This window comes from Panthera uncia, assembly GCF_023721935.1.
Source record: "Panthera uncia isolate 11264 chromosome A1 unlocalized genomic scaffold, Puncia_PCG_1.0 HiC_scaffold_16, whole genome shotgun sequence".
Taxonomy (NCBI): domain Eukaryota; kingdom Metazoa; phylum Chordata; class Mammalia; order Carnivora; family Felidae; genus Panthera; species Panthera uncia.
In genome coordinates this window covers 24,772,454-24,798,330 of record NW_026057576.1, presented here as the reverse complement: position 1 = coordinate 24,798,330, position 25,877 = coordinate 24,772,454, and the positions used below count along the sequence as shown (strand labels likewise).

At 41.8% G+C, this 25,877-nt stretch overlaps 1 long non-coding RNA gene across 1 annotated transcript in view; it reads right to left on the bottom strand.

The window, feature by feature from the left end:
- The window catches only part of LOC125933810 (uncharacterized), a 98,942-nt gene that overhangs the window by 21,496 nt on the left and 51,569 nt on the right, over positions 1 to 25,877 (bottom strand). The window contains exon 2 of the long non-coding RNA XR_007461106.1: positions 9,209 to 9,339. This is a non-coding gene — a long non-coding RNA (uncharacterized LOC125933810). The remainder of the gene's footprint in view (positions 1 to 9,208; positions 9,340 to 25,877) is intronic.

Sequence of the window (25,877 nt, the reverse complement as noted above, 5' to 3'; positions counted from 1 at the left end):
GCACTAATGTTACCCCCTTGGAGAGATTTCCCCTGATGTTGATATTTAAAGCGGTGCTAACTACATCATAACCCAGTTGTAATTCCTTCATTGTGTAGTCACTATCTGAAATTACCTTGTTTATTTGTTTGTTGTCCCTCTTCTTCCAGAGGAACATGAGCTTCATTAAATCAGGGATCTTCACTGTCTAAACCAATGAATTAGCAAAGGAAATCACTCTTCTTGCTTGAGGCAAAGTAAATAAAAAACAGGCTTTAAACATGTCCAGCACATTATACGGAACATAACAGATCCTCAAAAAAAGGTAGCTATATGACTATGATTTATGGATGTCATGAAATATCAGAAGGCCTGACTTCAATGCTTCTGACCCTTCTCAAAGGCAGGGCCCTGAGGTTGGAAAGGAAAAATTCCTAATCTGAATCTTGCTTTAATTATAAATTGATGGCGGCAAGGTCTAGTTCAGCTCAAATTCAAAATTCCAGAATATAGCTAGTGAGCATCTCCTATGCTGAAAACACTTGTTGGCCCAACACAAGATAGAAGGTTGAGCCAGATATGGCTTAGACCCCTTAGGAGGCACATTCTCTTGGGGGAAGTCGAGTGGTAGGTCACAGTTACCTACATGTTAGGATAACTCGCTCTAATTGTGATTCCCAGTGGAGGTTGGAGTGATCTTATGAAGGACTTCTTGGTAAGAGAGAGCTTACCTGGCCAAAAGGATGAGGGGGATCCACATTGGTGACCGAAAACACAAAATTCAGGGAAGGTATCAATTTCTTGGGTTTGGATTTTGTTTTGTTTTTTTCACTAAATTTATGTCAACAAGTGTAAGGGTTAAATTGTAGTGTAGGGCTAACCTGTAGCCTTAAGAAATAACAGCTTTGTTTTAACACTGTAGATTAAGAGATAATGTGTCCTATCAATCAAGGGAACAAAAGTTTAAGGAAAATCAACTGGTTTAGTGTTTGATTGGATTGGGGCAAGGGCCTGTCTGAACTGTTTCCACCCCCATCTGGGAACTATTTCTTTGTTCTGTCCCCAGGTGATGATAAGACGATGTGGTCAGCTATAAAAACTCTGTACCCCGGTTGTTCAAGACTGCACTCTGGTCAAGAGTGTCGGTCCCCATCAGTTGGCCTTGCCTCTCATTGCAATAAATTTTGTTGTGACTGTCACTGGTGCCTGTAGCATTCTGTTTCAGGAGTCGTGTGGATGCAACACAAGTTCAGGGTCACCTTTAACTGTCAATAAGAAGGTTGGAAAAGATCATTTCACCAAGATAGCCTGAATATCTGAGGTCAGCATAGCTATCAATAATTGGTTTTTGTCTTTTCAGAAGCAAAATATGCTGAAATTCAAGAACTGGGCCTGAATAACCATCTGTGTGACTCGCCAAAGCTGAGCCACCTCCACAGAGAGCCGGGCAGAGCACGTGGTGCCCTACAGCATTGGGACAATGTCCCTGCTCTCTTCACCACGTGGCCACCCAGCTCCCCTGACTGCCCTCGGGGTGTTTCTGACTCTCTACAAAATAATCAGATAAAAATGTTAACTTCTCACAATCAGAAAATATTCCCCATTTGGACTTTTCTCAGGACTTTAAACTTAAACTATTGAAATCCTTTATCCCTGCTGCCCTTATCACTAACTTTTTGAAATGGAGAATTTATCTTTAAGGAAAAATCTATGCTTAATAATATGAGTGGTAAAAGTCAAGTCTTTAACTCTCAAAAGAAACAAATTTTATATGTAGTACATATTTATATATAATGTGTATATTATATATTCAACAAATATATATTCTAAGAACAGGAAAGCTTAAGGCACACTGACGTGGATCATGCGCCTTTAAGGATATCTGTTATTAGGATTCTGCATGTCATATACGGAAGTTAACTGAAAGCGAGTTACAAAAAAAGAAGACAATGAAAAGAACATGATAGGCTTTTATAGAATAACGAGTCTACCAAGCATAAAGTGATCATCAAGCACTTACCATATGTTCAAAACCACTCTGCATTTACCCAAGTACAGTACAGGATGTCTCCAGCTTTACACAGAAGGTGTGTGCCTAAGTTCATTGGTAGGTTTTTGTTTTGTTTCTTTTTTAACTCAGAACAAAATTCTTGTAGGCATGAATCTTTGTTCCTATATCATGTGTTTAGTAGACTTTTGTGAACTAGCTGAGGGTGTAGCCAGCATTTACTGTTTATGTGGAAATTGTTATCCACGTTTCAGTTTATAGCTCAGTACTGAGACTCACCACCCCATCCCCTCCCCCAGTCATGAAAAAAAAATACAAGGACAGTTGTGGGAGGGGCAGGATCACCACCTTGGCCTCTGGGCTGTCTTCCATTACCTCTGAGCTCAGCTTCTTGAGTCCTCAGCCACATGGTCAGTTCTTTTTTTTTTTTTTTTTTTAAGTTATTTATTTTGAGAGGAAGAGAGAATGTGAGCAGGGGGAGGGGCAGAGAGGGAAGCCGAGAGAGAGAGAGAGAGAGAGAGAGAGAGAGAGAGAGAGAGAATTCCAAGCAGGCTCAGCACTCTCAGCACAGAGCCCAATGTGGGCTTCGATCCCACAAACTGAAATCATGACCTGAGCCGAAATCAAGAGGTGGGCCCTTAACCAACTGAGCCACCCAGGCACCCCCACTTGGTCACTTCTTAAGGAGAGAATTGGCCCCCCCTTGAGTCTGGGCCGTCCTATGACTTCTGGCTTGGCACTTCACCTTTCCTGATTGAGTTGTCTTGAGGGCATTCTGAACTCCTCTCTTGGACCCATGTCCTCTCCATTGGCCCTTAGAGGGGTGAGAGCTCTAAGCGCCAGTCATGATCAGAAGAGGAAGGGATCCTGGACCATCTGGAGAGAAGAAAATCTTGGCTGGCTCAGTGGTCTGGGCTAGGCAGTTTTCCCTGGCTTGGCAGTAGACTCAGTCTGGGAGCTCTGTCTCCAGTTTCCCACGTCCAAGCAGGGAATCCAGCATTCATCACTTCAGATGACATGAGACGAATGCACCAACTTGAGAATGAGAGGAGTAGTCTAGCAAAGGACCCATTTGCCCGAATTTACCAACAATCATCAAAGTCCTCTTGGTGGGGTTAGCACCCAACATCCACTTGTGGGACAAGTTCAGAGGCAATTCCAGGGACAGAGCATGTAGTCACTCCTGTCTTCAGTGGGCATTTTCAAATTTTCCTGCTTTTGCAGGGCCAGCATGAGGATGTGCTGAATGACTCTGGACAGACCTTATTTTGTTAAAGTAAGATGTACTCCAACTACTCTGCCATAAATGGGACTGGACCAATCTGTTGCAGAGATTCCCCTTGGCTGGCTTCCAAAGTAGAGTCTGGTCAGAGAACTCCAGCATGAGTTCTGATTTCAGGGTTGGGAGCAGTGGGGATAGGTACTCAGTACATGAAAAAATTGAGAACTTCATTTAGTTTTAAAAAGTACATTCAAGATCCTGATATAGCCTCACTATATCTAAGTGTAGAGATCTATAAATGAAATTACTTTCATTCCTCCCAAAGAGTGGTAGAAGGGTAAGTAAGAATTGTCCAAGAGCCAGGAAAAACTGAGAAAGTTTGGTCTTTTTCTGGTAGAAGAGGATGGTGGTAAGGAGTTCAAATTCAGTGTTATATTCAGGAGTATTTCAGAGCAGGCTCAAATACAGTCCAGGCACCAAAGTTCAAAAGAGCCAATGAAGGTTTGGGGGAGGGTTCAATGCAGGCAGTATTTAAGCTTCTGTGGGCAGTAAGAAATCTCAAATGAATCAGGGAGGAGTTGAGTCATCAGAAAAAATTCTACAAGGATTTATGAGAAGCATATCCTAGCCCTAGGGTTAAAGCGGGTGTCAACCTTACAAAAAAGCAGACTCTCCTGTTGGCTGGGTTTAGCTGGGCTGCTGACCGAGAACCTAGACGCTAAAGATCCAGGCTCAGGGTCTATTAGGCAGTCTTGTTACACACAGAATGGGGTGAAGGCCATCATACAACAGTATCATTGCCATTTAGGACTCTGCATCTATTGATGCAGGCATGAGTCATACACAGCTTGGCCATGGACTCTTTATAGAGCATCTCCTTCATAGTGAGAAGTAAGTGAATCAGTCAAAGCTCTTTTCACTGCAAGTAACAGAAATTCAACTCCAAAGTCTAAAGTGAAAAAGAAATCCATGGGCTGGATAACTAAAACGTACATGACTAAAACTTCAGAGGTGATGGCTCCAGCGATGTAATCTAGGATATGTTCTTCTCCACCTCCCACTTTTCTTTCTGTTAGTTTCAATAGTTAGTTTATAGGTAGCTGCAATAAGTCAGTTGACCTGGTGATAAGATGACCATTAGCCACTTCCAGATTTATTTTCTAATGTCCTTTCTTCTTCTAGTTGAAAGAGAGTCCCTACCCAGTAAATTCAAGAATCAAGTTTTATTTACCTCATTTCATCTTAGAAGGATCATTCCTGGGGCGCCTGGGTGGCGCAGTCGGTTAGGCGTCCGACTTCAGCCAGGTCACGATTTCACGGTCCGTGAGTTCGAGCCCCGCGTCAGGCTCTGGGCTGATGGCTCGGAGCCTGGAGCCTGTTTCCGATTCTGTGTCTCCCTCTCTCTCTGCCCCTCCCCCGTTCATGCTGTGTCTCTCTCTGTCCCAAAAATAAATTAAAAAACGTTGAAAAAAAATTTAAAAAAAAAAAAAAAAAAAAAGAAGGATCATTCCTGAACCAGTCACTGCATCTAGAGGGTTTTGGTACTCTTATTGGCCACTTACATCACATTGGGTGGACCCTCTCTGGTCACATGGATTAAGAAGTAAGAAAGAGATGTCTCCATGAAAATTTTTTGTACTATCATAAGAAAAAGTTGTAAATTTTTTTTTTTTTTTTTTTTTTTGGACAGCCAAAAGAAAAAAAAGATGTCCACTTCCAGGGACCAAAGACTATTAACGTTTGGCATTGGTAGAACCACAAGACTGATAAAATCATAGTGTGGTAAAACATGACAGCATGTCTTACAAGGTCTTGTATTTGTTTAGTGTTAGAGCTTTCACCCAGTGCTTTTCTCAAAGATTATGTTATTAAATATTTTTAAATTAAGTTAGCTACTTTATAAGAAAAAATATCATTTTCATTTTAAGGATGGCAACATTGATGCTCTGAAAGCTTAAACAAAAGACCCTTTTAGTAACAGGTAATCTGGGTTGTTGACAGACTTGGGGCATAAACCCAGCCTCCAAATTTACTATTTATTTTATTCCACTGCAACTGCATCTGGGCAAAAGGGGATTCCAAAGACTGCAGAAGGTTTGGCTCTTTATCCGGGAGATGATAAGGAGGGTCATCCATTGAGACAATACCCTTAAAGGAATAGTGGAGGTGTTTATACTTCTTTTCTCAACTCCAATAATGCATTTATTTGAACTAATCTCTCCTGCATTTATTTATTATTGTTATCATGAAGGCAAGATGTTGCATTTGAAGTTCTATAACTAAATGGAAATGTTTACAATCTACTATATCCCAAGAGGTACCCAAGTGTAATGACTATTTTCACACTTAAATACTGTTAAAGCTATAGAATATTGTTTAAATTATTGAGTCCTTTCGACACTACAACTGCATGTTGAATCCTTATTAATGAATGTGTTCATTTTTCTTCTTTCGATTTTAGCCCCTGTCATACATGGTGCTTAAGATGGTAGAACTTTCTAGAATAGAGATCCTCATAGGATTGCTCTACAATATTCAAATTGGTTTCTTCTTGAGACCAGCCGTTCACTTAGGCACCTTAAAGCACCTCTGGGACCTTCTCTATCCACAACGCTTCTGCTCTGAATTCTCCACATACTATGGATATTTTGATATATGGATATATCATTTATAATGATATAAATGCTGCACTCCTCACTTTCTACAATGACAAAGTTTTCAGTGAAGATTATCTGTGATTTTCTTCTTGGTAGAGAACATTTCTGCGGGATAATTGGCACACTTGGGCGATGTTTTGCTAGGTTGAGACCTTATATATAACAGGGGCAGGCCTTATCTCTGTCATCTCACTTTGCAGGGCTCTGGAGAAAAGGAAAAAAAAAACCTTCATTCCCCTCTTCCCCCGCCAAAAAAATGAACCTAGTGTTTGCTATCTGATTCCTGAAATTTCAGCCTTGGCTTAAACCACAATGAATTGTTATCATCATAACTGCCAGCCTTGATCGGTATTGACAGATGGGTTCTGAGAGCAAATCCAGGTTTAGCAGGGAAAAGTGCCGTGGGGAGGACATTGAACTGTAATGCAAGTTCCCCAGGAAGAAAAATCTTCTGAACTGTCGACAGTCATTTGCACTTTACTGGGGGAAGAAACTCTAAAAGGAAATGAAAACTGGAAGGAGAGGCAGTCAACACTGGGAGGAAGGACAGTGAGGGTGGTGTGGGATGGGGTGGTGGAGAGCCTCACCGTCATGACTGGCTGTGACAAAATAAAGGAACATGTTTGCAGAACAGAATTCTTAAAGAGTATTTGAAGGCTGGATTTGAGGTCATTAAGCAACAAAGACTGTCCATTTTTGCTGACCCTTGAACTTACTACAGTGCGTGGGATAAAGGGACAGCTCAATGGATGTTGGTGTTTTTAATGAATTTTTAAATTAGTGAATATCTGGGTTTTATTCAATTAAGAAAAGCCTCTTTTCACTGACAAAAGACAATACCCCTGGCCAGTGATTTTAGGAATGTACGCCTTTGGATCACTAGTGTGGACAAGTGAATACTTGATCATGGCAATGTTTTCTGGAATTAGGTCCAGTGCTCTTCTCAATATCCAAATAAAGAAACCCTAGAAATACTACTCTGATGCATAATCCCAATCTACTCAGGTTTCTGTACATCTTATAACAGCAATCATGTTACAGGTGCTTTAAAGAGAGATATTTAGGGGAGACTGGGTGCCTTAGTCAGTTGAGTGTCTGACTCTTGATTTCAGTTCAGGTCATGATGTCAGAGTCATGAGACCAAGCCCCATGCCCAACATGGAGCCTGCTTAGGATTCCCTCTCTCCTTCTCTCTCTGCCCCTTCCCTGCTTGCACACACCCACCCACGTGTTCTCTCTCTTTCTCACACCCCCTCTCTCCCCCCCCCCCCCGCAAAAAAAAAAAGAGAGAGACATTTAAATGGAATTGGAGTGGACTTTACAGGGCTCTTAATTTAAGGCACATAGTAGGAGGTCAGCAGAAACCCCAAACCACTCACAATGGTTTGCCTCTTTTTCCATGTTGTTGCTTCCCTCTCCTCGGTGACTAGATCATCACCCGGTAACATTAACTTCCCTTTCACCTTCAAATATTCTGCAGTTTGCATTTGAGATTATGCCGTCATTAATCAGAGCTGAAATTTGTTACCCATCTTCTTCCACATTTGCTGTGTAGTCCTTGTCTATTAATACTGGGCTCCAGGAGGATATAAATAGATCCCAGGAATGTCCACGGTACCCAGATGTGGGGATCTCCATGAGGACTTCTCCATTATAGGGGGTGCATACCGTGTATCATCAGATGCCAGGAACCAACAATAAGGCAGTAAAGGCACTGGTGAGCCTACCAAGGACAAAATCTAACTGGTTGCAAATGTCACATAAGCAGGTTTTCTCTTCTTGGCTTTCTAGGTCAGAGGTCAGCAAACTTTCTTTTGCAACAGGCCAGACAGTAAGTATTTTAGTTTTGTGGGGCATACAGGCTCAGTCACACTGTTCCACCCCGCTATTGCAACAGAAACTGTGTGGACCATACACAGACAAACGGACATGGCTGGATTTGGCCCACAGCCACACCTATTCCAGATGATAATATAATACCTAACATTTTGAGTGTTATGTATCAGGTATATTATTTTACTTAACCTTCCCAGCAATGCTATGAAATGGGTACTATTATTTTCGTTCCCATTTTACAGATGTAAAATTTAAGTCTTACGTAGATTAAAGGAAGGTGCTTCCTATAACATAGCTAGAAATCAATACCATCAGGGTTTGAGTGTGACTGGCTAACTCAGGGCCTGCTTGGATCCTCGTTAAGGGAAAAGGGCTGATGTGGTGATGAGCGGGGGGGGGGGGGGAACCCGAGAGGGTTGGGAGGAAAATCTTAAAAGATGGCAACAGAGGTGCCTGGGTAGTTCAGTCAGTTGGGCGTCTGACTTCAGCTTGGGTCATGACCTCATGTCATGATCTCAGGGTTAGTGGGTTTGAGCCCCATGTCATGCTCTGTGCTGACAGCTCAGAGCCTGGAGCCTGCTTCAGAGTCTGTGTCTCCCTCTCTCTCTCTCCTTCCCCCACTCACACTCTGTCTCTCTTTCTCAAAAATAAATATTTTAAAAAAAAATTTCAAATACAAATTGAAGATGGAAAGAGAATTTAACTGTTAACCTTTGGTTAGTGTTTATTCTTCTTAGTTAGACTTGAGATATAGCATCACCTCCTTTAAGACTTCAGGATATCACAAAGTCAGTCATGAGCACCCCAAAGTTCTGGAAGCTGGTAAACCAGCCTTTTCTCAGACTCCCCGTGGTATTTTACTACCTAGAGAGGTCATGGCTTCTGGGAAAGGTGAGTAGTGGTCCCAGGAGAGTTAACAAGTAATAATTTGTTTTACTTTTATTTATTTATTTTTTTGGTGTCAAAAAGGTGGTTTTATTAAAGCACAAGGACAAAACCCAAGGGCAGAAAGAGCTGCCAGTAATATTTTATAACTGAATCATGCTTTCCAGTTCACAGACTCATTTGATGGTCATGGAGACCTATCTCTTGCTTTGTTCCTATTGTCCCCCTACTTGGAAAGTCTTCCAAATCGTCTTCCCTCAAGGCCTTGTTCAAATGTTTGTGCTTCCATGAAGCCTTCCCCAATGGCACCCGCCAGAATTAAAGTTTCTTTTACTTGAGTCTGGATCACTCTGCAGCCATCACCAGGATGACGTGATACTTTCTATTGTAAACATATACGCACTGGTCTTCCTTTCTATCCTCGTCTGTAAGTTCCGTGAATGCAGGAAGCATGCCTTTTCCTCCTTTTGTGCCCACAGAATTTGACATGGTTGAGTGGGAGCTAAATACCTGCTTCATTGGCTTAAATGTAATTATCCTCATAACAACCTTAGGGATAAAGCAGGGCAAAGGTTATCCTCTTTTGCAGATAAGGACTCTGAGGATGACAGAAAGACTTACTTGTCTTGGGCATCCCATGAGAAGGTGTTTGCTGGAATCTTCTTGCATTCTTTACTACATGGCTCCTCACTGCAATGAAACTGCTCCCGCGTTTTCAAGTTCCTGGTGGTATGGGTTTCCAGTGGCTCTAACTGTACATAAAGAAATTATAAAAGTTAAAACTTGAGCATTCATAACCGGCGAAAAGCCGTTGCTTATGGCATTTCTCATAGCAACAAGCATCGTCTTTGCACAACAACAATAATACCAAGGGAGATACTGCTGGGGGCAGTGACCAATGCATAAATCCACTCAAGACATGTTTAAACTCTCATTAAATGTGCTGTAAATTTGGAAACACAAACTTCTTTTTCTTCTTGAGGTATAACTTATGTATGAAATGATGTACAGATTTTCAGCATGTGGTTCAGGGAGTCTGAGGCAGTTGAACACACTCTTTGTAAACACATAAGTTCTTATAAATCTAAATTGGTGTATGTGTGCAAGACAGCGTATGGTTCATTTGAGACAGAAAGGAGCAGAGACAGGGCACAAAGAGATGGGTCCAGAAAGACAACATAAAGACAGATGTGTGAAAAGGGACAGAATTACTCACCAATTCTGACATGGTAAGTGGTCAAAGACATAAAATAAATGCCGAACCACCTAAATAGCTTTCTTAGAAAAAGAGTTTAGGGATTGCTGAGTGATTCAGGGATACGTGGGCAGAAAGGAAACGATGAAGTTTCTGAGATCAAAAGCAGTTTCCTTTCTTTGACAACTCCATGCATACACACAAAGATAAAATCCTTCGTATCAAGGAAAAAAGCAAATTATTGATAGCTTCATTCCTGAAAAATAATTGGTCAGAGGAAAGAACTGTCAAAATGGCCTCAGGGGCAAGTCTGACATTCCAGAAGCTGAAATAATTTCTGCCCAACGTGATAAAGAGATGTGGTGAAAAAGTCACATCAAGACTGAACTTGTTGTCTACTGTATGGATTTATGGGATAGAAGATTTTTGTTTTCTGTACTCCAACTCTTAGTTTTTTAAACTCACACGCACACACATACACACAGCAACTTTCAAGCTTTTAGTTTCACCGAACAAGTCAAAGAGTAAATCATGTTTCCATATTTCACATCCCTAGTAACCAGACTGAGTTAAGTTACTAAGACGTCAGAAGTAAGGAATATTCCAGGAACACTGGCTTCAGATGATATTACAGGATCTGAAAATGTGACTCAGTACTTCCTTATCTTATCTGGATTGCAAGTTCCCTGGGTTGGCACAAGGCTTCTTTAACCAGTGATTGGCCTTACATACCACTCAATGATCCGTTTTATAAAATCAGTAGTATCTAGAACTGCAATACTGAATTGGATTGCTTTTTGGAGGTCTTGAAGCAGAATGCCATTTAACCAGAGAAAAGTTATAAATCAGATTGGCATATTCTTTTCACAACTCTTTCCATTTTGCACACAGGCCTGTGGTGCAAGACCCTGGAGTTAGACAGCCTGGGCTTATTAGATCCTGATTCTACCACTCCATTGGCCGCATGACCTTTGGTAAATGACTTAATCTCTCTGTGCCAATTTGCTCATTTGCAGCATAAGGAAAATAGAGACACTGTGAGGACTAAATGAATAATAGCCATTCATTCATTGACCAAATATGTATTTTCTTGAGCACCAAGTATGTGCCAGGCAGTGTTTTAAGCTCTGGGGAAAACAATAGTGAACAGAACAGGCGAATGTACCGGCCCTCATGGAGGTTACATTCCAACCCAAGAGACAGACAATAAACAATGTCAGATGGTGGTAAGGACTGTAAGAAAAAAGAAAAACAGTAACAGAAATAGGAGGTGGGGGGTTGCTATTTAGAGTGCCCAGGGACAACCTCACTGAGGTGACCTTTGACAGAATAATATCTACACATAAGCAAGCATTTAATAAGTGTTACTGTTGGGGTGCCTGGGTGGCTCAGTTGGTTAAGCGTCCGACTTCGGCTCAGGACGTGATCTCACAGTGGTGAGTGCTCTCAAGCTTGCAAGTTCAAGCCCAGCGTCGGGCTCTGTGCTGACAGCTCAGAGCCTGGAGACTGCTTCGGATTCTGTGTCCCCCTCTCTCTGACCCTCCCCCGCCCATGCTCTGTCTCTCTCTGTCTCAAAAATAAACATTAAAAGAAAAAATTTTTTTAAAGTGTGGACAACTGAGTCCCACTTGACCTTTAATAAGTGTTACTGTTGTATCATTAATAATTAGACCCATACTTAGCAAATTTACTTATGACAAACTCCCAAGGGATCTGAAGATGTTAAATTTTTGCCCAGGAGATTGTAATTGCCATGAAATACAACCCTAACTGCTACTATGTGCTTTGGCAAACTATGGGCCGTGCCTTCTCCCGCTGCCCCTTTATTCCCACCATCTCACCTCTTCCTTGACATCTAAATATAAACGTCCTCTTCCCAGATGCTCCAGCCTGGGGTGTGCGTATACCTGCATGGCACTGTTTTCTTTTTTTTAATTTTTCTAGCATTTCTCTCTCATACAATGAATGATAGTCTTACATTATTTATTCTTATTTATTTAAGTCTGTCTCCCCACTAGACTGTATTTTCCATGAGGGCAGGGTTGGTATCTGCCTTATTTACCTCTAAACTATGCGCTCCCTCCATACCCGGCCTAGTAAATGGATAACTGGGTGGTTAGAGGTCTCTAGTTACCAAGGCCTGTGATCAGGCAAATGGAGTCGGTAGAGTACCCACATCTTGGGCATCTGTGTCATGTGTGTTTTCTCATACCTCCACTCAGCATAGTTCGAACTTCCCAGTATTTTTAAAACAAAAACAATTTTTTTTAATGTTTATTTATTTTTAAGAGAGAGAGAGACAGGGCGCAAGCAGGGAAGCAACAGACAAAGAGGGAGACACAGAATCCGGAGCAGGCTCCAGGCTGAGCTGCCAGCACAGATCCTGACCCAGGGTTTGAACCCACAAGCAGTGAGATCATGACCTGAGCCGAAGTCAGATGCTTAACCAACTGAGTCAAGGTGTCCCTGAACTTCCCAGCATTTCACCTGGAGACACAGATCAAAGCTAACCTACAAGACAAACAGTCTTTGAAGAAACAGACAATAACCATCCCAAATTAAGACCCAAGCTTACTATTCTAGGAAAACAGAAGAAATCCCCCAAAGGGAAATGGCGTCTGCTTTGTGCAGCCTGGTATTTAGATCTTCTTGGCACAATCTTATTTGTAGTCATTGTTCTGGACCAGCTATAAGAACCTTGACAAAGAAAAACCATCAAAACTCTAATTCACGACATGGAGAAAAGAGGTGTCACATTCAGATTTTGAGTTATTAACCAGGAGGTACACAGAGATGGCCGGTCAGCACGTCACGTGTGAGTGTGCGTGCGCACACATCGGAAAGGGCTTGGGACAAACCAAAGCGGGGCTGAACAGGTCAGCTTGAGGGGCAAAACTGGTGTTTTGATTTTTCTCTACAAAGCAGGGTGGCTAGGAAGCAATAATAACCATAGCATCACCCCCTAGGGTATCAGAACACACACACCACAGCAGTCACAAAAAAGAGGAAGTCCAGTGCTGGACAGACAGAGGCGTGGTTTTCGGAACATGGTGTGGCTCACCCTGTGCATCAGTGAAGCGATTCAGCAGGGCCAGGAAGTGAGTGGAACACAGCACAGCGAAGGGCTGTCTGTCTGGTTTATAGATTATCCCACCCCTTTGTCAGGCCCCCCTCCTCATCTACAATTTCTTATTACAAGCCTCAATCACTCTCCACTAGTGGGCAAGCCTCAAGTAGAAGTAAACTAGAACACTAAGTTGCCAACTGTTACTCCAAGCCAACAATGGGATAGCATTGGTTTAGCTATTGGTTTATTAATTTGTCTACCTACAGGATTCACTTTTCTAAGCTATTTTTTACTTTCCTCCTGGCTCCACCCTCTAGTACAATAGATTAGCAGGAACAAAGTCAAAAGCTTTCTCTTCTCCCCACTTCTAAGATAGGGTTCCATAGGGTAACGGAGAGCGTTTCCTGAGGGAAGGCAAGCATGGGTATGCATTAAGCCAGGACCATTCTAAGAAAAAAGAAGGCATTTCAAGGGGGAGCAGGTAAACAGGAGGGTAAAGAAAACGGCCAGGGTTCAGGAATGGATTCACACTGAGAAAGTAACTAGAGTGAACATCACTGCTCTATAGGAAGCAGAGGACAACGCCAAGGGACAGGCTGACACCAGGGAAGAGAGTGGACTGTTAATGGTTTCGTTACGGTTTCCTTATACAGAGCAGATGAGAATCACAGAGCAAGCCGCCAACTCAAAAGAGGAAGCCCACTGAAGAGAAGCCAACGGGGAAGTTGTAGGATGAACGACTGAGGGTAGGTGGGGGTGGGCAGGGAAGGAGAAGGAATCACGTCATTGGCTATGTTTCTAGAGTAAGACAAGAGTTCTTCTCCCCTGTGCCACAGGGGACCCATGTGACATGATTGATTTCACACCCTGTAAAGGAGCATTTAAAAAGAAGCCTGGCTGGTTTTGAAATATGAGGCCATGGTGTGGCTGACTGTACATTTTTGGCTCTTTGTTTTTTTCTCTGCAAGGCAATTACTTTAAGTGCTTAACATCAATCCAGAAAGGAAAAATGAGGGCATCATGTTGTTTGGTGGGAAGGCTGGGGAGGGCGGCCTCCACCATCTCCCTGCCACCTATAAACATGGCATAGATAGAAAATGACCCCCCTAGATCCTGCGTCCTGACTACAATGGCAAAGGAACACATAAAGGCCCAAGAGCATGAGGTAATATTCGTTGTGTCAACAATCGCATGTTACAAATGCTGAAGGTGAGTGAAACTTGCCAAGTGTTAATGGAACTGTTGGAAACAGATACAACTGGGCACCTGCTACAAGCCTCGTGACCTGGCCCACTGCACCTGAGCTGGGGCCAAGCGGGCTGTCTCTCTCTTTTCTTCTCTCCCGTTGGATCAAAATAAAGGTTGTTCCTGAATGTTTTTTAGAACCTGGCCTGACCCCAGAGCAATCAGCCAATGTCTGAAGGTGTGCGGAGCATCAGATGCTAGGGAAGAAAGGCCCCTTGCAGTTAGCTGCAAATGCCCCAGGGGCTTCCCAAGCTCTCACTTTGATCTTTCCTTCGGCTGGTGTTGTCCCTCGATGGCGATGGCGGAGGCAGCACAGAAGGGTCGGTAGAGCCATCTCAGAACTCAGAGTCCCTAGAAAATTTTGTGGAATCCATGCAAAGGGCTGATGTTGAAAGGAATACCCAAGCAAATGCCCCGAAACTTCTGGTGCTATTAGTTCACCTGGAAGCAAGAGAGACCACCTAACCTATAGGAAGCCCTCCACACTTACTTGTAAAATTGATTAAATAATTCTGTCCTTCAGGAAACATCAAATAATGGAGATGACAAAGAAAGGAGGGAATTCCCCCCCACCCCGGCCCCAGCACACAAAACTCTATATAGGAAAATACATGCCTTTAAAACAGGCTCAAGTTAGGAACGTGATGGCACAATAATCCCTTTGCATTTTTCTAACTTGGTTTATAGATATTTTCAAAAATAGAGAAAAGTAGAGAGAATAATAGAATGAACCCCCATGTCCCCGCCATGCAGCCTCAACAAGTATCAACATACACCCTTCCTATTTGATCAGGTCCCATTCCTCTTTTTTCTGGGAATAAAGAAAAATCCCAGACATATCACCCCATAAATATGAAGGAATCTATTTGTAAAAGATTATTTCATTTGTGTTCTTTACAGAGATTTCTCCCTGAAATATTGAGAATTTACATAGAAAAATTAAGAGAGAAGAGCCTCAGGGAGGTGATGACAGAGTTTTTGGGACTCATTCCTGCCTACCTGCTTCACTCTAGGGAGTCATCCAAAGTCGGGGGTGGGCATATTGTACAGAACACTCTTTTTGGCAGCCTCCTCAGCACCCTGGCCCTGGAAACTACTCCAGCACCCACGGATAGATCGCCAGTAGTAATGTCTGCCCACCTGGGTTGGGTTGTTTCAAGGGTAGAGACTTTAGGCCAAGGTGGGCCAATGAGATTCCCTCTGCTGGGGAGTTGAACTTGAAAGCAGAAAAACATGACCTAGACTGAAAGAAAATGTCCCCTCAACTCTGCTGCTAACAGCCTGGAAGCCACCCTTCCCCAACCCTGGGAATCTTGGAAAGTTTCTCGGTCACCTCAAAGCTGGGAATGGACTCATTAATATTTGATTAGACTCCATGAGGACACCTACAATCTTTGTAACAGTTTTCCCTTCCATACATCAGGCAGACAGAACAGACTTTTACTGTTGCAGCAAAAGTTCTTTGCTGTAGATCTCTTTGAAAGGATACCATGGCCTAGAGATGCCAGCAGCACAAAACTAACACAGTGGTGTCGATGTTATGAAACGAATCTTGTAGGTCATGTTCACTGCGGCCTCCCCAACAGCCAGCACAGTGCCCAACATGGAGTGGTGATTGTTCGTTATCTATTTGTTGAATAAATCCAGTCTGGATCCTCCCAGGAGAGAGAAGATGGAGGGATCTGCTCACCGTGGAGGAAGTCCTAGTGTCTTGTTAGACACATGGGTTTGGCTCTCGCCCTGCCACTTTCTTTCTGGGCAAATGAGTCACTTAACCACTTTGGCCCTCAGTTTCCTCATCTATAAACTGGTGATTATAAACTTAACCAGCCTTACAGAGATATTGTGAGACTCAGATGAGGTCATGCTATATGAAAGTGCTTTGTAAACTGTAAATTGTTTGCAGATGAAAGGTGTTATTATCTTTTCTAGCTGGGGATTCCATTCTGCCTATCTCAGCCTTCTGGCCTGAGAAGACTTTAGGGCAAAAGTGGATGATGAATCGCCTTCTTCATATTCCCTGCCCGCCCCCCCACCCCCACCTGGGCCCATTCTAAGCACTTCTTTTAAGCTTGCTGTCTACTTTAAGGACTCTTTTTTTTTTTTTTTTGGTTAAACTGTGAGAGCTGGACACAGGGCTCGAACTCATGAACTATGAGATCATGACCTGAGCCGAAGTCAGATGCTTAACCAACTGAGCCACCCAGGTGCTCCTAAGGGCTCTTTTTTTTTAGATTAAACTGTGATAAGCCTAAGAACTAAAATGATTCTTTTTTTCTAAAACCCATTGCTTCTCCATTCATCCCATTTAGGTACTCAAGAGAAATTGTGGGCATGTTAACTAATCCAAATGTCCCTCTGATAATCATTGGTGTAGAGGCAGGTAGAAAATCCACTCGTATCACCCCCCCCCCCCTTTGGAGACTCACTCATTCATCTTACTGACTACAGAGATCTGTAGAAAGCACAAGGCAGAGGAGCAGAAGACATAAGTAACTGCCATTCTCAGTAAGACTTCCAGACGCAGCTCTCCCGCTTGGGAGGGCCACCAGGTTGGAAAGAAGCAAGTAGGTTGTCCTAGTACCTGAGTCATGAAACAGCTTGAACTTGTCCATTATCTGAACGGCGCAACACTTACAGAACATTGCTGCATTGTTCTGTGCCCTCAGGTTTCTCGGTGGCAGGCCAACCCTGGGCTGTGCCAACAAGTACATAGCTGTGATGATTTGTCTGCACCTACAGTCATTCATCTAATTGAGCACACTGGGACATCATGTCATAATGTTACTACCCAAGGAAACAGGAGTGGGGCTGTGGGGGAAGGGGATTACATCATCATTATTATTGTTATTCACTTATCAGATGATTATTAATTATACTTCAATTAAAGGCTTGCACTCTTTACAGGCATGAGCTCATCAGCCCTCACAATGCCCAAAGGAGGTCAAGAACCAGGAGACGGCTGATTCGCTCATGAATGCAGCTGACTTGAGCTTCAGAAATCCTGCAATCTTTTATCCCCTACTTCCTATTGGGGACCCCCAATTTTCCCCATGTATATGTTGCCCATACCACCAACCCAGCACTGTAAAAGTAGCAAGGATCAAATTTTCCTTTCTCGGCCCTTGCACGGGTTAAACAAAAAAAAAGCAAAGAAAAAACAGTTAATCACGAGGCGCTCCAAAGCAGCCAGCTCGCCTTCAAGATAAATATGCCCAGGGAGGTAACTTCACAGTGGATCTGCAAATTTCAATGAAGTCCTGCACAGTTCTTGGTTGACTTCTTGGCTAGGGGAGGTGGGTGGGGCCCGGCTTCGGTAATCAGGAAGTCGTTTGTTACTGGAGGTCAAAGAACAGGGCGTCAGAGGAGGGACAATAATTGGTGACTAGGTGCCAGAGCCTTTCAGAAGGGGCTAAGTTGAGGGGCAGGGGGCCACAGGCCTGTCACCTTTGCAAGATGAAGTCCCCGCCCCTGTCACAGCATCCCTGGGGCCCTGCTTTTCCACCCCAAGGGGCCTCGGAGCCATGGAGCACTGTCAACACCCAGCCATACCCCAAGCCAGAGGAGAGGTTTCCTCTTAAAATCAGGATCATATAGAACAACTGCAGAGTTTAGGGAGGTTTCTTCTTGTTTCTTTTCTTCCTTCCTTCTTTCTCTCTCTGTCTCTCTTTCTTCCGAAGAAAAGAATGGAGTGGAATCTCCTGGCAGGCAGGGGAAAATACAAAGTTCCTCAGTGGGCCAGATGCCCAATCCCACAACCTTCACACCTTCAACCTGGCTACAGAGTTAATAAAACCTGAAGCAAATGGAAAACAGAGAAGTAGAAACCTGAGGCCCAAAGTGCTTTATCTCGAAAGAGATCAGCATTTTAGTTAGGGGCAAGGTTTATTAATTAAAAAGCCCTTGAAAGACGCAAATAAACAAATCCCTAGTTAGTTATCCTGTGCTGGGTTAGGGGAGGGAGTGGGAGTCCTGGGACTTTGTTCTATAAAGGGCACGGGCTTTGCAGAAGCATTTTGAGTAAAGGGAGTAAGGACTGTACCCTCCCCACCCCTCCTCACGGTAGCTTTACCCAATGAGGCTTGTAGTGATCTAATCTGAAAGAGATAAAACCCAATTTCCTCAGCTCTGGAGCTGATAAACACAAGCCAAAGACCAGCTCCATTCGAAGGGTGACAATTAAAGCTCTCAGGAATCCAACCAGTATGGTGTTCGAAAGGACAAGGACAAACTCATATTTCTCAATGCCATTCCGGGAAGCTGTATGCACCTGCCCTTTTGGTGGAATTTAACCCAGTGGAATTAGCATCGCCATCATCCAAGCTTTATGGGTTCAGCTAGACCATATCAGCACATGACCAGTCCAGCTGGCATATAACTTACTGATCACAAACACCAAACATGCCATTAATTTAGTATTCTGTAGGAAGGTAAACTTCCACAACAATAAATGCTAACATATTTCCTTACTGGTTAAGGAAGAGTCTAAAGTTCTAGAAATTATATAATCCCACATTGAGGGATGGTGACTTCTTATTGAAAAAACACACATGGCAAGGTATTATCTGGACTGCTGCAATATATTAGTTCTGCAGAGCAAATTCTGTTCTCTGGAGTACTTGGAAATAGTACAATGTTGCATATGTGTTATCAGATGTGGAGACTGAGGAAGCACAGCAAAAGGAAAGAATATGTATGGTCATGGTCTCAACACCAACGGGCTTCTCAAAGATATAATCCTGAGAAAAGTGGAGGGAAAATGGGTTGGAGATGGGGGATATTCCCCCAGGAAGTCAGCCATACTTTAGTTTGTTCCCCTGAGAACATATATTCCAACAAGACAGTTCTCCATTTGGAATAGAGTTGATCTTGGCTGGAACAGAAAACTTGCCTGTGGACATCTGGTGGTTCTTTTCTCTAATGCATAAGGAGGACATATTGTGAATACCTTACTAGGATCAAGACAAAAACAGTCTTGTTGAGCCCTTAATGGTTTTCAGTTTTGTTTTGTTTTGTTTTGTTCTGTTTTGTTTTGCTTTGCTTTAAGCACTAGAACCTGTCTGTTTAACTGAAAAAAATTTTTTTGGAGCTCAATTACATAAAACATAAATATGATATTTTACAAATATACATTTTAAACGTTTATATTTCTAGTATTTACTTATCCATCAATAAGAACAGAACAACAAGAGGGGGTCCTGGGTGTTTCAGTGAGTTAAGTGTCCAACTCTCGACTTCAGCTCAGGTCATGATCTCATGGTTCGTGAGTTCAAGCCCCCATCAGGCTCTGCACTGACAGCATGGAGTCTGCTTGGGATTCTCTATTTCTACCTCTCTCTCTGCCCCTCCCTGCTGGTGCTCGCTCTCTCTCTCTCTCTCCCTCTCAAAATAAATAAATAAATACACTTTTTAAAAAGGTATTTAAAAATAAAAATCCTAAGAACAGCAAGGTAAGTTTGATGAACATAAATATCCGAAATTGGGTGTTACATTTTCCTTCGTATCAATTTCTGCATTCAAATTATTTCAATTGCCTATGCTTATGTTTGGGCCATTAAAAACAAATTATGTATTTCCAAGTAATTAGAAAATCCTAGTTCACACAGAGAAGTAGATGCAAAAGAAAAGTATGTTGTTTGTTTTTTTTTAACAGCCCTCCTTTCAATCATAGTATACCTTCAAATGAACTAATCTAAAAACTTGGGCAAGGCGTTGAAGAAATTTTAGTTTCAAAGTTTAACTACAATAATATTTAATGATGAATTGCATTTCTTATCATGATATACAAGTCAGCAGCAAACACCCCAACCTTAAGTGCTAAAATATCTCTAGTAAAATACGATACTTTGACATTAGCCACACATGTGCCAAGACTATGAGCCTCAGCCTTGTTTGATATTTAATTGCACTGGATAGTAATGATACACATACATGAATTTTACTTGAGCAGAGTTTTTTACTTGGCCCAGTTTAAAAAAAAAAAATGTAAAAAGCCTGTGCAAAATTACCAACTTTTTTGAATCAATGACACATTTAGCAGAATTTCAAGTATATATCAAAGAAGGTAGACTTTGCATCCTGAAGAATTAACTTGTAGTCCAAATTAATATATTGATGGCTCTCTGTACACAGAGCTGTGATATCTAACACATTTAGATGAATGTTTTTAGTATAGTTTCTTACATAAGTGAAATAGATTTAAAACATAAATTTGAATCAAACATCTGTAGAAATCCTAAAGAGCCTTCCAAGAAATCTATAGGTCCAGTATGGGTGGAGTTTGGGTTTTGGATGGAGGAAGAGAGATATACAAATGATGAAGGAAAGAAGGGGTCAGATTCTAAAAGATCTTATACATGATGTTAAAGAGTTTGAACTAGATTCTGAGAATCATGAGCAAGAGAGAAGCATAATAAGGTCTGCATTTTAGAGAGATCACACTGGATATGCTGTGGAAAATAATGGTTTTGGGTGGGGGTGATGGGGAGGGCAGCAAAGGAGACCAACTGATCAGTTAGGAAGTGCTATGGTATTCCAGGAGAGAGACGGTGGTGGCCAGTTCCAAAGTTACAGCACCATGGCAGGAAAGAACAGGGGTGCAATTCTAAGGTCATTTAAAAAGGTAGAGTTGACAGAATGCAGTCATTGGTTAGATGGAGGTCAAGAGATTGAAGAACAGAGGAGAAAGAGCTATGTTAAGTACTCTGGCATGGGCAGTGAGGTGAATGGTGTTCCCATCACCAAGGCGGGAAATCCTGGAGGACGTTGGAATGAGTGCGGAGAAAAGAGCTACTGAGTTCAAATGTTGGGTTTGAGATTCAAGTCAATAAGTAGTCACTGAGTCCCTGCAAAAACTATGCCAAACAGAGTCTAATGCATGAAGATAAATAAGCAGCAGATGTTTCCTGCACAAAACTTATAGCAAATGTAAACAAATAATCTGATTATAAGGCAGAAGGGGTCAGTGGTTTAAGGGAGGTACATATCTTTGGAAAAATAAGAAATGGCACCTGAAAAAGGTTCAGAGGTCTTTTTTTTTTTAATTTTTTTTAATGTTTATTTATTTTTGAGACAGAGAGAGACAGAGCATGAACAGGGGAGGGTCCGAGAGAGAAGGAGACACAGAATCTGAAACAGGCTCCGGGCTCTGAGCTGTCAGCACAGAGCCCGATGCAGGGCTAGAACTCACGGACCGCGAGATCATGACCTGGGCTGAAGTCGGACGCTCAACCGACTGAGCCACCGAGGCGCCCCGAAAAAGGTTCAGAGGTCTTTAAAGATGAATATGATTTGGTTTTCTGGAGCTGAGAAAGGGGAAAGACAATCCAGGGAGGAACAACAGCATAAGCCAGAGATGGACGCAAAAAAAATGGGTGTGACATTTGTGGGGAACTAGAATAATTCAGTTTGTTTGGTTTGAGGTAAAGAAGTGCTAGGAAGGCTGAAAGGCAAACTAGTGTAGATTGGGGAAAGCCTCGACTGTCCCACTATATGGGGGGGGGGGGTCTATTCTGTATGTATGGGGAGCCAGGAAAAGGCTTTGACAGGGAAAAGCATGAGTTAATGGGTTCCAATCCCCTGAGGCATGGTTTGCTCCCTCCATTTCTGAGGCCATGGACTCTGACTGCAAGAGGTGCTGGGAAAGTAATGTCATCTATTCCCCCATCAATCTCCCCAGGTAAATGTCACTGTTAGTACAAAGGGAAATACCAGTGGCATGTGAAAAACCACCACAGCAGGGCCATCTGGGTGAAATCATTCCATCTGAGTCACTAACGCTGCTCTTTAACTTGTGGAATCTTTGGTTTGTGGTGTGGGGGTGGATTAATTGGCAGAAATTACAGAAGGAGCTATTACTCCATCTTGATTTCGGGAGCTTGGGCAGAGATTTGAGAAACTCTTACTCTACTTTGGGGTCTGTGCCTCATTCGTACACTTAAAATAAGAGAGAGGAAGATCCTGATGTAATGAGGTGGAGTTCACATCCTATGCCAACGGTCCCAAGAATGCCTGAAATAGTTTGTCATCAGAATATAAAAATTGCACTTTCCTCCCAATATAAAGTAGACTGATTTGATAAACACTGAATGTAGAGCGTGGAAAAAAGAAAAGAAGACGTAAGAAATTCAGTGCAGGCAACTATTAATGCCATCTTAATTCTAACCGCTGCCAATGGAAAAACCACGAGAAATGAGTCTGAAAAGGTCAAGGTTTTTCCAAATCAAGGAAGTTTCTCCAGGCTTCTTAATTTGTTTATTTTCTGTCTGGCTACATCAGACTATGATACACCTGGTACGTATATCTGCGGTTAGTTTTATGCACAAATACATATGCACACGCACATGTCAGAAAGGTAACAAGAAACCCACTTGTAGAGCTCTCTTTAGAAATTGTTTATTTAAATGTGCTTCGAAATTTTCAAAGATAAAAGTTTTTATCCCATTTGAGATCTCTCCTAAAACATCTGGAAGCTTACACAGATTACTAAACAATTCCAAATTAGTAGTCCTAGCCAAATAAATAAGTATACACTGGAGAAGGAAACTGAGAAGAAATTTATTAGGAGTTATCATCAGAGACACTCAATTAGAAATGACCACTGTCGGGAGAGTTAGAGAGCAGACAACCAGAATGTTTCTTTCTAGCTAAGCCAAGTTGGATGGAGTGGTACACAGGTTTCTTCTAAAAGAAGCTAATGGAGGAGGAGTTAAGTAATAACACCCCAAAAGTAATTAGGACCTAACGTTCAGAAGATCAGTACATTTGTTTTCTCCAACAAGTGCGAATCACGAGCTAAAGTTTTTAACCTGATATGGAGAAGTAAAAAGCTTTAATTGCTTTAGAGTTCCAAAGTGCTAGAGACAAAGGTGAATGTTTTTTCCAAAGACTTTTGACTAAGAAACAAGATTCAGGTAAACTAAGATGAAGTAACTAACTAACTTAGATGAAGCGATGGTAAGTATTCATGTTAAATACTTGTCTTTATATCTTACTCTAAGTTGCTTTGTTTAATGCAAGGTTAAGCTATTAGTGAATCAATGACGGCAGTTACCTGAACTGGAGGCATAGTTCTTGGGAAGTAAATAACATCTGAAGGATTTTTTTTTTTAACTGAAACTCATAAAATTGACCACTAGATCTCAACTAGATAGTTGAGATTTTTTGCTTGAATTACATAGTGTGATCCTGCCTTTCAGTGAGGAAGATCTGAATGAGCCAAGCTGCGTATTTCCATGTAGAAGTCTGCTCCTGGAAAACTCAAAGCAAACCAAAAATTCTCTTATATTGCTTTCAGCCTTAGCAAAATATTCTTGGAAACATTATAAAAGCACCTAGATACTACAGTGGTCAGTCTTATAGAGACAGCTAGAAGGATAGTACCTAAGTATTTACACTCTTAGTTCCAAATTCCATCCTGAAAGGTGGTGTTTCCTATGTGACTTCTGGCAAATGAGTTGTGCATATTAATGAACCAAAGGATCAGAAAACACCCACTGCTTGTTAGCTATCCTGGGATTCTCCTGGGATGCATATGGAAAGCTTCAACCAAGACCATATTCGTCTTACTTTTGTTCTTTTTAGGACATTATTATTGTGTTACATGTTTTAATTTCACCAGAATATTCAATTCAATTGATTGTAATTTTAAAGGATATTGCAATGTTTTATTCTTACCCAGAAAAAAAAAAAAAAAAAAAAAAAAAAACCTGTATGAATGGATGAGGGAAACGTGGCATAGAAAAGTCTTTCTGCCCATCCTCCTTTTAACAGCTCAAATCCTACTTAAAAGCTTCTCTGACCCAAATCCAATTCTTGTGGAACGGTAGTCAAGAATGTGGAATTTGCCATCAAAAACACCTGTCTGAGTCAAGTCTGGCCTCTACCACTTAAAGCTCTGTGGCCTTGGACAAGTTACGTGACATCTCTGAACCTCGGCTTCCTTATCTGTAATAATAAATAATAATAGCCCATTACTTGCTTTGAGAATTAAGAGTAAAGTACTTAGCACGATATCTGAAACATAGTGAGCATTCAACACATGTTAGCCATTCAGCAGTAGTAGTATTTTATGCTATTTTCAGCATATTCAAAGTATGTGATAAACTGGAAACTCTCTATACCAAAGATTCCAAGCAGTGACCCATAGGTCAAATTGTGCTTAGCCAACACAGTGGCTTTTTAAATGTATGAATCTGTGGGGCTCCTGGGTGGCTCAGTGGGTTAAATATCCAACTATTGATTTTGGCTCAGGTCATGATCTCACAGTTTGTGAGTTCGAGCCCCGAGTCGGGCTCTGCACTGAGAGGGCAGAGCCTGCTTAGGATTCTCTCTCTCCTCTCTCTCTCTGCCCCTCCCCCACTCGTGCCGTCTCCTTCTCTCTCTCTCTGTCTAAACAAATAAAATAAATAAAATAAATGTATGAATTTGATTTATACCTGGCATTTATTCTTTATTGAGCTATCATATCCTATCATGATTTATTGTTGCTTCCCATATTTGCATTACTTGTAACGCATGACCTGTCATGGACCCATGACGGCATTTGAGTTTGTGACTACTGATCTAAACTTTTGATTTTGTATCCTAAAAACTCAAAGGAAGAGGAAGAAAGACTGGCCAAACTTCAATGGCTATTATCAAGAAGGGGAACTGAGGAGAGAGTGGGCAGGAGATGTTAAAAATTTGCTTCACTGATCACTGCCCCAGGACTTAAAATTTTCTGTCTATTCCACTTAGTAAGCACTTAACCAGAGACTGACTTGTATTTAGCCATGTTTGTTTTATCTTACAAAGAAGCCTGAAATCTTCTTGAGGACAAGACTCAAGTTACATACTTTTTTTTTTTTTTAATTTCTCACAACACTTACCTCATTTCCTTCCCACAGTAACATTTCAGTTAATATGTTTTCAAAATAACACTACAGTGCATTCGCTGAGCCCCTACTATATGTCAGTATCCTATATTGTAAATGCTTTGCTGCATTTATCCTGATCAATCTTTTCAATAACCAAATGAGACAGGCACTATTATTAGACCTCCTTGTTAGAGGAGAAAAAACCTGAAACTACAAAGGTTATGGAACTTGCCCCAAATCACACAGCTGGGAAAGGGCAAAGCCAAGAGTGAAACCCTGGTCTGTCTGGTACCAAAGACCATACTTTTCACCACTTTTGGATATTGCCTCCCAAATAAGTAAGCCAACAAACATTTCTTGATTAATTAGATGCTGAATAGCTGGACATGAATGAACTTTTTAAGCTCACTTGTAATATCTAGGTCAGTTGGCAATAACTAGATATTTACTGTTGTGGATGCTGGAATTTGAGTTTTATGCAGTCAGCAGAAAGTTTTGTGAAGCTTGTGCCCCCAAGGATAAATGAATGAATGAGATAATGTCACAGAAACAAATAATTATAAAACAATGTAATACAACTTTAATACCATCTGGGAAGATGCTTCGGAAACATAGAAGGCAAACTTATCTTAAAATAGTTTAGGGTGGCTGGGTGGCTCAGTCGGTTAAGTGTCCAACTTCAGCTCAGGTCAGGATCTCACAGTTCATGGGTTCAAGCCCCGCATCGGGCTCTGTGCTGACAGCTCAGAGCCTGGAGCCTGTTTCAGATACTGTGTGTGTGTCTCTCTCTCCGCCCCTCCCCCACTCACGCTCTGTCTCCCTCTGTCTCAAAAATAAATAAACATTTAAGAAAATCTTTTTTAATAAAATAAAATAGTTCACCTTATATGGTAAGCATTTCCAGAATTTCTACTAAGTGCCCAGCGC